Raw genomic sequence first — 14,756 nt, 5'->3', positions numbered from 1 at the left:
GGAGAAGTTTTTTTTTACACACTAGTCCAGATCTGGGATGTGCTACTTGAAAAAGGGCTTTGAGAGCAGTGACCCTGAAAAGGGAACTGGTCAAATGTGTAACGGGAAGATCAGCAACGTATCAGATAAAGTCTGGGCAGTGAAGGCTGACTGTTCAGCTCACTCAAAGAGCTGGCACACAATGATCTGCTGAACACATTTCTTCTCTGCCAAACTATCCTGTGAATGCACAAAGTGTAAAGGCACTGCAAAATACAATCACAGTTTACAGTCTTGCCAAATGAATGAAGGCTGCATGTACTATGGAACTATGTCTTAGCATAAGTCAATGAACTCAAGAAGGTAGCACAGAAAATTGAGGTGGAGATTGGGAAAGGAAGGGGTTATGAAAAGCTGCTTATAAAGTTTTCTACTGAGACTTAAATACAGATTTATTTTTTCTACTCATATTTAAAAGATATTAAACTAGAATTTGCTACTCAAAGAACAATAACGCAACGGGGCACATCATTATTTGTATCTGAATAGCCTGGCAAGATTGGAAAGGGAGCAGAAGTGAGATTAGGAACATAGGATCTGGTGTAGGCCATTCAGTCCCTTTAATCAAAATGATGGGAGATCATCTTAATTTTCCTAAATTATCCACATACCCATTAATGTCTCGAGTTCTTCGGTCTCTAATGGCCTGAACTGTATTCTGAGATTGCGTCATCTGAATTAGTCACCAGCCCATCAAGATTTACCCTGCCATACCCTGTAAGAATTTTGTTAAGTTCAATGAGATTATCTCCTATCTTCAACATTCTAGGGAATACAAACCCAATTTTGTCAATCCCTCTACATAAAACAATCTCAACAGCCAATGGACTAATCTCATAAATCTCTACTTCACTTCCTCTATGGCAAGAATATCCTCCCTTCGACATGATAAAACTGGACACAAAATTCCAGGCGAGATCTCACTAAGGCTCTATAAACTGCAACATGACAAAGATGCTGCTTGGCCTGCTGTGTTCATCCAGCTCCACACTTTGTTATCTTGGATTCTCCAGCATCTGCAGTTCCCATTATCTCTGATGACAACTTCTGTACTCAGTTCCCCTTGAAATGAACGCCAATACACAATGCAGCTTCCTAATTGCTTGCTACACCGAACATGCTTGCTTTCAGGGACTCTTGGCAAGGACACCCGGATCCCTTTGGACACCTGCACTTCCCAACTTCTCACCATCTAAAACACTTCTGCTTTTTAACTTCATACTTATTTACACTTGCTTCCCTCTGCTTTTCTTGCAACCATGAAGTCTTATTCTTTCAGGTTTAGATTTTTTCAGTGATATATCACCATGCTTTTTTTTCAAATTATTTCCACTTTGCCTTTTTAAAATCTCCCACTTAATCAAATCTTTCTTTCCCAATCTTAGCTATACTTTTTAGCTCAATGTGACATGGAATATACCCTCTTTCTCAATCCTTCTTTGGTTTACTTTCTGACATTGATATTTAATCAATTGAGAAGACATACTGTTTGTCTATCTGTTCACTCAGGCTCCAGATGTGTGGTCCCCTTATTGTGCTGGTATTAGCTTGCACTGTCTGGACAAAGTTGTTTTGGATTGAAAGGAACGGATTAAATCCAGCCTTCGGGAGTGAAGGCTAGATGCCCTCCACAGCAAGGTCTGGTCCAATAATTAATTGATTATCATAACCCCTATATTATAGAACTGTGAACTCTAAATTGCCCAACTGTCAATTAATCCAACAATTTAATTTTACACAATGAATTTGTATATAAAAATCCAAAACCGTCAATTCACATGGAATGCTTTCAGCTGCAACCCTCAATATTAATCTTGCTGTTAAAGACAACTGAGCTGCTCCAGGGTCTTATTAAAAAGCATAGGTCACTTGCCATACTGAAACAACTTCATGCTACTCATAGAAAAGTGCAGATGTGCAGTGATCTTGTCAATTATACCTAATAAGGATATTCCTGGTCTACAATTTATGAAAGCCACTTCTATACTGGGTTAAAATATCTTCTGAAGAGTTGCATGACCTCCATGTCTTGTTTTAATCAAATTGAAATCCTCATTTTGCGCTGCCCTGTGAACCAAAGAGAAAATTTTAATATCAGACTGCAGCAGTTCAAGACGGCAGCTCACCACTACTTTCTCCATGGCAATTAGGAATGGGCAATCAACTAGCCAGTGATGCCCATCAATTATGAATAAATACAGGTATATTTGCATTGCAGATTCAAATGCTCCACCTACATGCTCAGGAACCGGTAGCAAATTAACAAACCGGCCAGCCTATGTGTGAAAACCTTCTTAGCAAATTCCATGCTTAATTCAGCTACCAGCATTGGGTAAATTTGTAGTGTCTTGTCACATCTGTGTGACAGAATGGGATGCTGCACTTTTACATGATGATTGAAATAAATTTAACTTTGAGAATAAAGCCATTGCAAGTGCTGATGTCATTGACATGCCAACCCAAGCTCCTCCCCTTAATGACTTCCCCAAGATTCAGCTTGGGCTGAAGTTGATGTGTCAAATGTCAGTGCATTGTTTGATCTCAAACTGATCTTCAAGACTGTCAATCTGTCATCCACACAAACCCACTTCCATGACACCCCTGCACCTTCCCTCCAATGCAGTCAAAACCCAAGTCCACATTCTTGCACCTACAGGCTCAATTTTATCTTTGCCATTTTTCTCCTGATCTTAAGCACATAAGCCTGAATGTGAGAAATAGCCTCTCTCTTGAAACTCGCCTGCACAGGGCTTCATGCATCCAATGCATTTTGCTGTACTAAGTCATGCTGGCTCTCAGTCCTCGAGTTGAGAAATTTTCAAATTCTCACCCTTAACTTTAAATTCCTCAATAGCATTTCTCTATGCTACCTCTACAACTTCCTCCACTGCCTTGTAGTGTACTGCACCCTTTGGTTCTAAGGTGCTGACATCTTCTGGAGCAGCAAAAGAGCCATTCACCATTCATCTCTCCATATTCCCAAAAGCCTCCTTCAAACAACTCCAACTCCAAGTTCAGTATCAGTTACTTATCCTACCCAACCATCAAAACCAGCCCTGAACTCTGCTTAAAGTCTATTCTGCTTTGTATCCTGGTATCATTGAAATTTATAGCACAGAAGGAGATCAATCAGCCCACTGTGTCTATGCTGCCAATGAGTAGCCATCCACCCCAGTCCCATTAATTCCACTTCCCATCTCTTGGTGAGCAGCTTTACAAGGTTACAGTTCAATGAATATTAAAATAGAACGAGGCCATTTCACCCCTCGAGTCAGCCTCCTCACTCACTTAGATCATAGCTGATCATCCACCTTAATGCCACCTTCCACAATATATTCTCAGCTCTTAATGTCAATAGTTTCTGAAAATTTATCAATTTGTATTTTGAAAATGCTCACTGATTGAGTTTCCACAGCCCTCTGGGGCAGAGAATTCTAAAAATTCACCACTCTCTGAGTGAATAAATCCTCCCCATTTCAGTCTTAAAATGTCCCCAGTTCGAGATTCATCAGATAAAGTAAATACCCTATCCACGCCCATCTCATCATGCCCTCTAAGAACTCTCTAAGTTATAATGAGATAATTTCTTATTCTTCCTAACTACAAAAAATGCAGATTCAACTTCCCCTATCTGTCCTCATAAGGCCACCTTGCCAGCCCAGGGATTAGTCTATAAACTTCTACTGCACTTCCACTATGGTAACTATATTGCTTCTGAGGTAAGAAAGCCAAAATTATATCTATTCACTCAGAGGATGATGAATTTTCGGAATTCTCTGCCCCAGAGGGCTGCGGAAACTCAAGCACCGAGCATATTCAAGGCAGAAATTCAGATGCAGCCTCACCTAGGCTTTATTTAACTGCAGCAACACATCTTCTGAACTCAAATCCCCTTGAGTCGAAGGCCAACATTAAATCTACCATTCTTATTGATTGTTGTTCTTTCAAGCTGTCTTTGAGAAGCTCACGATTAACTCCACATAGATCTTTTTGGATAGCAACACTTCATAACCTCTTCCCCACTTCAGAAATATTCTGGATTTCTGTTTCATTATACAAAACTGGGTTCTCATACTCATTCACATTACATTCCATTTGTCATATTTTTTGCTCATTCACTTGGTCTACGAAAGTGCCCTTGAAAGCTCATCATTGGATCCTCTTCTTACTGTTCTAAACAGCTTGCTGTCATCAGGAAATCTGGGATAATTACGCTTTGTCCCCACATCCAAATGTTATCTACAGCTTGTGAGCATGAACCTAGTCCTGATGCTTACATTAAGTCAACTTCCTCCAGTCCAATGTATAAAATTGCACCCTTTGATCCTACAACAGACATTTTCTGCTGAGGTGAAGATGCCGGCATTGGACGGGGTTGCAAAAGGTCAAAAATCATATGACAGCAGGCTATAGTCCAACATGTTTCTTTGAGAACAGAAGCTTTCTGACCTCAGCCCCTTCCTCAGGCATAGTATGAAAGACAGGGTGTAAGACACAGAATTTATAAGCAGAAAGGTAACAACACTAAAACTGGTCACCTCTTGTTGAATCCAATCTGAATTTTGCACTTTAATCTGGAGTTTCCTTCCTAACTAATTAAAGATTTTACAAGAGGTGGCCAGTTGTAGGGCTGTTACCTTTCTGCTTATAAATAGTGACTTATACCCTTTCTCACACACTATGCCTGAGGAAGGAGCTGAGCTCTAAAAGCATGTAACTTCAAATAAATGTGTTGGACTATAGCCTGCTCACGTGTGATTTTTGACATTTTCTGCAACTGTGAAAGGGCTCTTCAACACTCAACTCTCCAAATTTCCAAAAGCCTCCTTGAAACAATTCCAACTCCAAATTCAACTTCAGATACTTATCCTTCCCCTGAAAGTCAAATCCGCTTTGTAACTTGGTACATTGCATATAATCATAGAAATTTTTAGTACAGAAGGAAACCAATCACCTTGCCATCCTGAGAATGATTCACTTCTTCCTGCTCTCTACTTTCTATCTGTAATCAGATGTCAATCCGTACTAATCCATTATCCCCATTCAAATGTGCTCTGATTTTGTTTATCAACCTCCCTGTGGGACTTTATCAAAAATCCTTTAGAAAATCAAAAGACGTCACATCCACTAGTTTTCTTTTACTTATGCTACAAGTTACATCCTTAAAAAACATTGACAGGTTTGTCAAACATGATTTCCCTTACAATTAATTCATGTTGACTCAGTCCAATACTGCCGTTGTTTTCAAAGTGTCCAGTTATCATATAATAGATCCTAACATTTTTGGTACTACTGATGTCGAACAGGATTATAGTTCACTATTCTCTCTTACCCTTCCTTCATAAATAGTCAGGTTATGTTTTCTATCTCTCATTCTGCAGGAACATTTCCAGGTTCTGTGGAATTTTAGTAGATAGCCAATGTATTCATTATCTCATTAGACACCTCCTTCTTAATCAGGTTCCCTTGCTGTCTCCAGGCCTGGAAAATTCTGCCAATTAATTTGACTTTTCCATTTGGTAGCAACTGACTGAATGTTTCTTATCAGAACACAAAAGGCACAACAAACATAAAATCAAATCAGTGCATATGATCATGTATTAAATAGATTTGTTCAGTTTCTTTTGCTGCGAGACCTGTAGTTTTAAATTTCAATGGTAATTTCAACGTTTGGTGATGGTATAAAATTAAAATTAGATTAAAACCAAGGAAGCGTTCACATCAAACAAAAACACTCCCAATGAACAAAATCTACAAAAGCCAAAACATTGTGACAACTCAGTATAGGGGTCACATGCTCAACAATGATGCTAATTATTTAGTTTTATTTACTAATCAAAAATGTAATTATTCATGTCTGGATTTTCCAATTAGCTACATTGACAGTGGACAACTGCACAAGCATCATAAAAGTAAAACCCCTGAGCAACGACTGTCGAGTTGTTGCTTGCTCATTTACCATATTTTAATGAATGTACAATGAAACTGCTCAAAGATGGGTAAATTTTGTACCCCTTGCATTCCCTGACCTTTGATTAGGTACACCTTCCCTTCTCTTTGGCTGGAAATTTGTGCTTTCCTATCCATTTTTGATATGTTTGCATTCCATTCAAATCCCATAGTTTTCATGCCTTGGACTAGGCAGCTGGAATAGGTAATGAGATAGAATAAAAGTAAAGGCTTCAGATGACCACTAAACCAGAAACTGGGAAGTTAGGTCAGCTTCCTGTCTTGTTCCACTAATAACACATCAAGCGGGTTACAAAATAACTAATTTTACAAGTCTAGCAATTTCCATTTTTGTAGAACTACTTTCTCTCTTTGGGATTCAGCAACAGTTCCAAAAAAGCAGTCTTTGTTCTCTGCAATCACGAAGCTCTATTCTGAATGCATGACCTTAACCTCAATAATGTTGTTTCTTACAGAAATCTGTGTACAGAAGCTGATAATGCATTTTCTGCTGCCCCAAGACACAAGTGTATTGAAATGAGCAGATGGGCCCATGGCCTCAGATTAACTTATTACCATATTGAAACATTGCTACTTGGATCTGATCTGCTGTAAATTAGAGCAGGATTTGGGGCTGCTAAATGTATTTGAGGCACTGCTTAACTTGAAAAGAAGATATTTCATTGTGCTGTTTGTCAACTGTATCTTCAAACAGTCTCGAGACCAAATAGTGGAACAGCAGGTATTTTTGAAGTTACAGCAAGGTCTCGTACATAGTCATGGTCACCAAAGGGAAATTAATGCTATTTTTATGCTCAGAAACACCAGCCATAATTAGTATAAAATAAGCTTCAACAAGACTGACACACCATTGTGCTCCCTGCAAATTTAGTGCTTATATTGCACTGGAGTGGCCTAGTGTCACTGGGTATCAAAAAAGCTTCTGACCTTCACAATCAGTGACACAATAATAACCAGTGCCTGACATACTTCAGTACCATTGGTGGGATTCTTCACAAACATGAAACCCAGTTGTTTTATGCTGCATTACCACATTCATTTTGTGTTGGTAAGTAGTAAAGACAGAACAATCCTGGAGTACAAAATAACTGAATGTTTGTAATGCATCAATTATACTTCAAAAGAATCCTTTGTATTAAAGAAAAAAGGCTCTGATATTGGAACAGGTCAACTCTGAATGGTAAGCTCTGACCCATTCATCCTTTCGAGACCATGTCGACTATGGCAACATACTGCAGCTGACACACAGGAAGCAGTACACCATTGTTTTATCTTGGAAAGTCTGGCCAAATTCATAACTCAGGTCATATTACAATATATGTCTAATGTCCAGGTTGAAGTTCATTAATTAAATACTTTGAAGTCAGCTTAGCATTTGAACATAACAATCATTAAATGATGCAGGAGTAATAATATAACTATAATTTGTATCCAACCCAGCAGAATAATTTAGAATCTACATCACAAATCAAATATATAACTTTACGTTCTGAGAAGGACTAGATAACAAAGTGTGAAGCTGGATGAACACAACAGGTCAAGCAACATCTCAAGAGCACAAAAGCTGACGCTTCGGGCCCAGACCCTTCATCAGACAGAAGCACAAAAGCTGATGTTTCTGACCCAGACCCTTCATCAGAGAGTAGCTTGGATTCTCCAGCATCTGCAGTTCCCACTAGTTCTGAGAAGGACTGTCCATTTTGTTTTTATTACACATCAAGATGTTCATCCATCACCCTCTCTTCAGAGATTCCATTGTTTCTTAGTTTCCAATTTATTAAAATTCAGAACTCTTCCTATAACTTATAAATTTATTTTTGATCGCCCCTCACCATGTTTGGCTATGTTCCAGCCCCAGCCTAGAATTCCTTGACTATGTCACTGAAGTTTCCACTTCACACTCTACTACATCTCTAAAAGATTTTTGCATCAGTATTTTTCTTGCCTTGTTATTTTGCTCCCTACTTTAAAACACACCCCAAGAATTTAGGGACCTTTCCTTCATGGTTCTATTGCTACTTTGATTGTTCTCCTCATATACAGGTGACAGTTAAAGCATTTTATTAAAAATACATAGTGCATAAATAAGGCAGGGTTATTGCAAACTGTAGAGTTGCTTCATTGAAAGTTAAGCAGCAACCCACTGTGAACAATAATTAGCTTTGTTAAGATTAATGGATTTATAATTCAGATTGATTCAGCCATTTCCAATTTAAAATACAACAAGGCAAGATTTCAAATTCCTGATAACCTACTTGGCTAGCTAATCTCAATTGTAAGGTGCTTTCAAGGTTCCATCAGTTCACAAATCGTTAAATTCTATTGTCATCTAACAGCCCGCATCCTCATAACCACTTATGCATCATTCTTGCAAAATATTTATTCAAACTATTTTGAAAGGTCTTAATATATACAGCATTAAATGTTTCAATTAAGAGTATATTCCACGATATTCTTCTCTGTATTGAGTACGAAAGCTTCTGAACTAAAACTTTGATGAAGGAATGTTAACTTCACCTCAACTAAATTTGCAAATTACAGCTGGAATACTTTAGTTCAGAGAAGAATTCCCAAGGAACAGATAATCTATTACAACGTTTTATACGAGGCCTGTTTCTGATCGAGTGTCTCGGTAAAGGGAGACATAAACGAAGAGAATAAGAGAAAGAATAAAATACCAGAAAGTTGATTCAATCTTGTACACCCCATAAAGATTAGTACTGACTGAGATTGGTGAGGGAGTCACTTGCCGGCACTTCATCACAAAATGATGCACATTTTGGAGGACAGGAACCTAAAATGAAAATGAAAGGAATAGAATCAGCTTTAAAAACATTTACAATGCACTAGTCTAACTCCATAACTGATCATTAATGGCAGGCATAATTTATGCTGCAAACACTCTCAAGCTGAGTAAAACAATTAACCAGCAATATGAAGAAACAGGTTGCGGTTTTGGCTGGTTGGCACTCTGAGGGAAAAGCAGGGTCAAAGCTGTTCCTGAACCTATTGGTGCATGTGTTCAAGCTTCTGTATCTTCTGCCTGACAAGACAGTTTGTAGGAGAGCATTACCACGGTAGGATGGGTCTTTGATGATGTTGGCAATATTTCTGCTGCAATGGGAAGTGTAATTGTAGTCCATTGATATGAAGTTAGCTTCCATGATGGCCTGGGTCATGCACACAACTTCCTGTAATTTCTTTAGTCCTGAGCAGAGTAGTTGTTGTACCAAGCTGTTACACACCCAGACAGTTTCCTTTCTATGGTGCATCTATAAAAATTGATGAGGGTCTTTATGGACCTAAACAGATAAATAGAAAGCGGGACATAACACCAGCGTTTCATCGGAGGCTCACTGATGATGTTACCTAGAATGGTGACGAAACATCTGGAAACTAATCTTCCAGCTCAGCGAGCAAACTCACATCCAGAAACTCAACCTGTGCTACAAATCTTCTCAAAACTCGCTAGGTAAATGCAATATTAGCATTCATTTCAAAATGGCTAGAATGCAACAGCAGCAATGTACAGCTGAGGCTGTACGAGGCTCTGGTCAGACCACATCTGGAATATTGTGAGTAGTTCTGGGTCTCGCATCTGAGAAAGGACAGGCTAGCCTTGAAGGCGGTCCAGCGAAGATTTACAAGAATGATGTCAGGAAAGAAGGGCTTGTCATATGAGGAGCAGTTAAGAACTCCAGATCTGTATTCAATGGAGTGTAGAAGACTGAGGTGGAATCTTGGAAAGTATAGTATACTGCGACACGTGAATAGAATGGATATGAAGAAGATGTTTCCACTAGTAGGAGAGACTAGAACACAAGACCACAGCCTCAGAGTGAACAGATGACTCTTCAGAACTGAGACGAGGAGGAATTTCTTCAGCTAGAGGGTTGGTAATCCTTGAAACTCATTGCTGTACGGGGTGTGGAGGCTAAGTTATGGAGTATATTTACAACAAAAATAGATCGGTTCTTGATTGGTAAGAAGATCAAGAGTTATGGGGAGAAGACAGGAGAATGGGATTGACAAACATATCAGGTATGATCTAATGGCAGAGCAGACTCGATGGGCCAAATGATCTAATTCTGCTCCTATATGACATGGTCTTATGGTTTATTAGATCTATTTCAGGATATGTGCACTTATTAAATTTGAAGGCAATTTCCTGACATGTTGATAATTCACCACTAAGAGTTGGACAAACTACAATAAAAGTTTGAGTGGGTTTGTTTGGTTTTAGCAATGATCTTTATTGTATAGGGGGAAGGACAAAGAAGCATGTTTTCGAGCTAACTGAAGACAATGGTGTCTTATCAACTAGCACCAGCATCACACTGTGGGTCCATAAGCTAACTTCTTTTGATAAGTCATCATCTTATGTCACAATCAGTAATCTCAACATTTAATGTCAATTTGATGATTTATAATCACCTACTATTTTTACCTTATGCCAGCTACAAAAAAAGGCTGAAGAATTTCAGGCACAATCTTCATATTCTCCTTTTAAATCCTCCTTTTGCAATATTTCCATGACAACTGCTTTTGAAAAGGATAACATTGCTGCTGCAGCAATGTTAATAAATTTTAATATTTAACCCAATGCCATTTTGTAACACATTTTGTAACAACTCGTCATCTTGAAAGAGCTTAGCAATTTACAATTAGGTGTGTGTGTGTTAAATCGATTATGAATCAAACTATTGTTCACTGAATCACGAGTGGTAGGGCAATTCTTTCAAAATTGGCAGATTGGGGTAGGTGAGGAAGATTTAGGAATTGCTGCAATATTGGGTGTTTGGCTGAGCTCTAATGCAAAAGCAGAATCCAAATTGTTTCTTCTTCTTTTTGACCTGCTGAATGTAGTCAACTGTGTCTACACTTTGAGTTCATGCAGGAAATAATTACCAACCATTACTGGGGAGACTACAAATCACATGAATCCTATTTACTTGAATAGTTAAATGGAACACATTTTCAGCTGATTAAGTTGTTGACTTGTTTTAAGATTTTAACAATATACAGCCAAGGACTGTTCAACTTAATTTGCTCAACAAAGTCAGATTAATTTGTTTCTGTCTAATTTAATTTCAAAGAACTTCAAGAGGTGTTCCCTCAGGATAGAGAATGGGACTACTTCCTGGTATGTTTCACTACTTTCCATTCAGCATTTGGTCATTTTAACTCATCGTTGAGTTTTTTTGACACAATAAATGCGGACTTTATTACTGCCCTGTATAAACTCCTAGCATTTATGATTACCTATCAAAAGAAGTTATCTTATGGACCCACAGTGTGATGCTGGTGCTAGTTGATAAAACACCATTGTCTTCATAGAACATAGAACATTACAGCACAGTACTGGCCCTTCGGCCCTCGATGTTGTGCTGACCTGTCATACCGATCTCAAGCCCATCTAACCTACACTATTCCATGTATGTCCATATGCTTGTCCAATGACGACTTAAATGTACCTAAAGTTGGCGAATCTACTACTGTTGCAGGCAAAGCATTCCATTCCCTTACTACTCTCTGAGTAAAGAAACTACCTCTGACATCTGTCCTATATCTTTCGCCCCTCAATTTAAAGCTATGCCCCCTCGTGCTCTCCGTCACCATCCTAGGAAAATGCTCTAAAACATGCTTCTTTGTCCTTCCCCCATACAATAAAGGTCATTACTAAAACCAGTATGTATAAACTCCTAGCCATCTGAGATAACTGTCTTCCTAGAGATTTTCAATGGTTTGTAATTAGCCCTCTCGATCAATTTCTGCTTCCAGTTCCCCAATTTTGTTCAGTACATCTTTTTCACCTTCTTGCCCTTTGGAAGGCAACTATTTCTTTTGTTCACTGTCAATGTTCAAGCTTTTCCTCACTTCCTTTTCCCCATTTCCCATCTTCTCTCTTACTGGTGCTTCCAAAACTAGCCCCACTAGTCAAAACAACCTTACAAGTTTAAATCCGTCCCTGCTACACTATTTACTCTCTCGGCCAGCTGATTAATTCCATTCCTGCTTGGCTCCTCAATGTCTACCTGCACTCCAGTCCAGCTGCTTACTGCTGTTAATAATAGGTGTATGGAATATGTCCACTATAAGAAATTTCCCCCCAGAAGCCTTAATCTTGAACTAAGAAGCAAATAGCTGGCCATCTGTGTCAGTGCAGGATATAGAAGGACAATTCTAAGTGCTCCATTCCTCCAAAACACACTGATTATTTAGACACCAATGGTAATTTACGCACTGCCAGCATTGCACACCACACGGTGTGGGGAGGGAGAATCCAGAAGATATTTAAGCGTGCTCACCCTGTATTCTGGTACCTACTGGGAGCACGTAGTGAGGAGTTGCTTGCTGCTCATGTTAATTAAGGGTTATGGTGAGTGGGCGGTAATTGGAGCTGAGTCTCAAAAACATCAGCTGTGATCTTATTGAATGGCGGGGCAGGCTTGAGGGGCCGGATGGCCAACTCCTGCTCCGAGTTCTTATGTTCTTATGTTATCATTCTAATATATCAGAAAAGCGCCACAATTTCCCAGTAATCAACTTCAAATTAGTTCCCATTCCATGAGCAAAGGCAGCCCATTTCAGATAGTAGTAATTGTGCTGTTTCAGACAGTAGTAATCATGCTTCTAAATCTGACGTTTGTGTGCCAAGTCCCACTTCAGTTTCTGAGCACGTAATCTAGACTGATATTTAGTACTGTACTATTAGATTGTGTAAAACCATCAGCGTATTCTACAAAGGTTCTATTTTATTCAAGGATTTGATTCAAAGAAGGGAGTCATCCTGAGTAAATTTAACCAACGTAAATGCAAAGTAAAAATAGGGAATATCCCCACTAGTAATGATTCTTCACCCTTTGGTCAATGACACAGATTGCAACTGGCAACTACGATCAGCACTTTCCAAATGATACTCGGCAAAAGACCGTAGGAGTTCTTTAAGCAAATAGACTTTTAGTGTCCACGATTGTTTACCTGTTTTTTCATTCCAATCGTAATCAGAAACATCAGTGCAGCCGTCAATGGACGTGCAGACAACGGAGTCTTAAAGTCATGATGAAATAACTACAAAATTCTCACGAAATTAATACTGCAAGGTAACACCAAGAATTCTCTGCTGGCAGGAATTAATCAGCTTAATGAGGAAGCCGTCCACCAATTGTGGAACCAAGAACCCTGTCAGTTCCACAGCACAGACACGTTGATTTCATGTTTGGGAATGCAAGCGGCCACCAATGAGCTTTACCAGGAATCAGTGTTTCAAAGGCCTCAGTTCAATCTCTCAAAAACTGCCAGTCCATCCAAAGGTGACAGCCCCTCATTGCTAACAGCATTGTCTGGATGCTCAAAATCACCAAAGAAACCCAGACCAAAGCTGAGCGAGGTCAGGACTGAGACCAAAGGGTGGTAGTAGCTACCGGAGAATGGATCAAAAGGTGGCTTCCAGTTCACCCATTCCCCCACCTCCTGTGCTTTGGTCCCTCAATTATTTCAGTACATGATAACCAAGGAACACACCCATCGCCCGCACCTCCACATCCCCCAAACCGGGGAGGCTGCTGGATAACTGGCCAGGTTTGTTACAGATGTTAGGAAGGCTGTATGGCTCCCATTTAATCCTCAAGCACCTATGGTTTTGTAGTGAGTGTAATGGGTGTTAGTTAATGGTCATATAATTGATATCCTACCACCAGCAGTCCCTTCTACTCCCCTTTTAATCAAGGAGAGGTTTGAACTTGACTGGTAGGACACCTCTTCCATGATTAACTGATAAGACCATCATGTTTCCCATCACAATGGGTTGCATTAAATTCTGTCCAGTGATTTCAAAACTGCACAATTATTTTGGAGTCCTGTGGATGTTTACAATCCATGGTAACTCGGACCTTGAAGTCCATCACAGCATTCAGGCCCTTTGCTGTGAACATGTGATTTTATTTTCACTCTAGGGTATTCATTATGCTTTATCTGTTGGTGACATGCCATATCATGGAACTTTCTGTTGAAAAAGAGTTCAGAGTGTTTTCCAGCTTTGTTAACATCAAAAGAATACCTTTCTTTGCAGTTCCACAGCAGAAAGCATTCAAGATTTGCTGTAAACTAGCATCAATTAGTAGCTAGCATTCAGAATACTTGTTTCCCATTAATTCCACAGGTTCTTGGTCCAAGACTAATGAATCAGCCATTTTGTGGCTAATTAGGAATTATTCCGTTTTGCACACACAAACCCAATATTTAGCATTGAATGTTGTTTGCTGTTAACATATCAATTCTATCAAACAAAACATTGACAGTTACTTGGTCCAATCAATTAAATTCACATTTACCTTCACAGTACCATTTTTTTCTGCCTGATGTTTAACAAGATCATAAGCTATGAATGAGAAAATATCAATTCAACCAATCATGTCCACATTCAAAGTCCATTTTCTGCTGCTCTTTCAAACTGATTAGATATTTAATCTCATCTGAAATGTTTTGAAGCAATTGTGCATTTACCAAGAGTAGTACTAATAATCTTTGGGTGAGGAGCTAACCCCCCTTATTGAGGATACAGTACTTTGGGGTTTGTACAGTTTACGTTTGTGACCTCTGGTTCTCTGTTCTTTCTGGCTGCACAACTTTATTTTATTTCTATTTCATCATATTGATATTTATGATGCAAATGCAAAATACTGCAGAAGGTTGAAATGTGAACTAACAAAGAAAGCTGAGGCAGCACCCCCAAAGAGAGACAGAAA

The 14,756-nt window shown here is 39.1% G+C and overlaps 1 protein-coding gene across 5 annotated transcripts in view; it reads right to left on the bottom strand.

The window, feature by feature from the left end:
• dlgap3 (discs, large (Drosophila) homolog-associated protein 3) overlaps window positions 1–14,756 on the bottom strand; it is a 690,985-nt gene that overhangs the window by 515,874 nt on the left and 160,355 nt on the right. For all 5 annotated transcript variants that reach the window (XM_048558167.2, XM_048558163.2, XM_048558164.2 and 2 more), the window contains exon 2: window positions 8,688–8,803. The gene's annotated coding sequence lies outside the window, so the exon portion shown is untranslated. The remainder of the gene's footprint in view (window positions 1–8,687; window positions 8,804–14,756) is intronic.

The sequence above is a fragment of the Stegostoma tigrinum genome, chromosome 24, assembly GCF_030684315.1.
Source record: "Stegostoma tigrinum isolate sSteTig4 chromosome 24, sSteTig4.hap1, whole genome shotgun sequence".
Taxonomy (NCBI): domain Eukaryota; kingdom Metazoa; phylum Chordata; class Chondrichthyes; order Orectolobiformes; family Stegostomatidae; genus Stegostoma; species Stegostoma tigrinum.
Note: the sequence above shows the minus strand (reverse complement) of the source record. Positions and strands in the feature narration are given on the sequence as shown.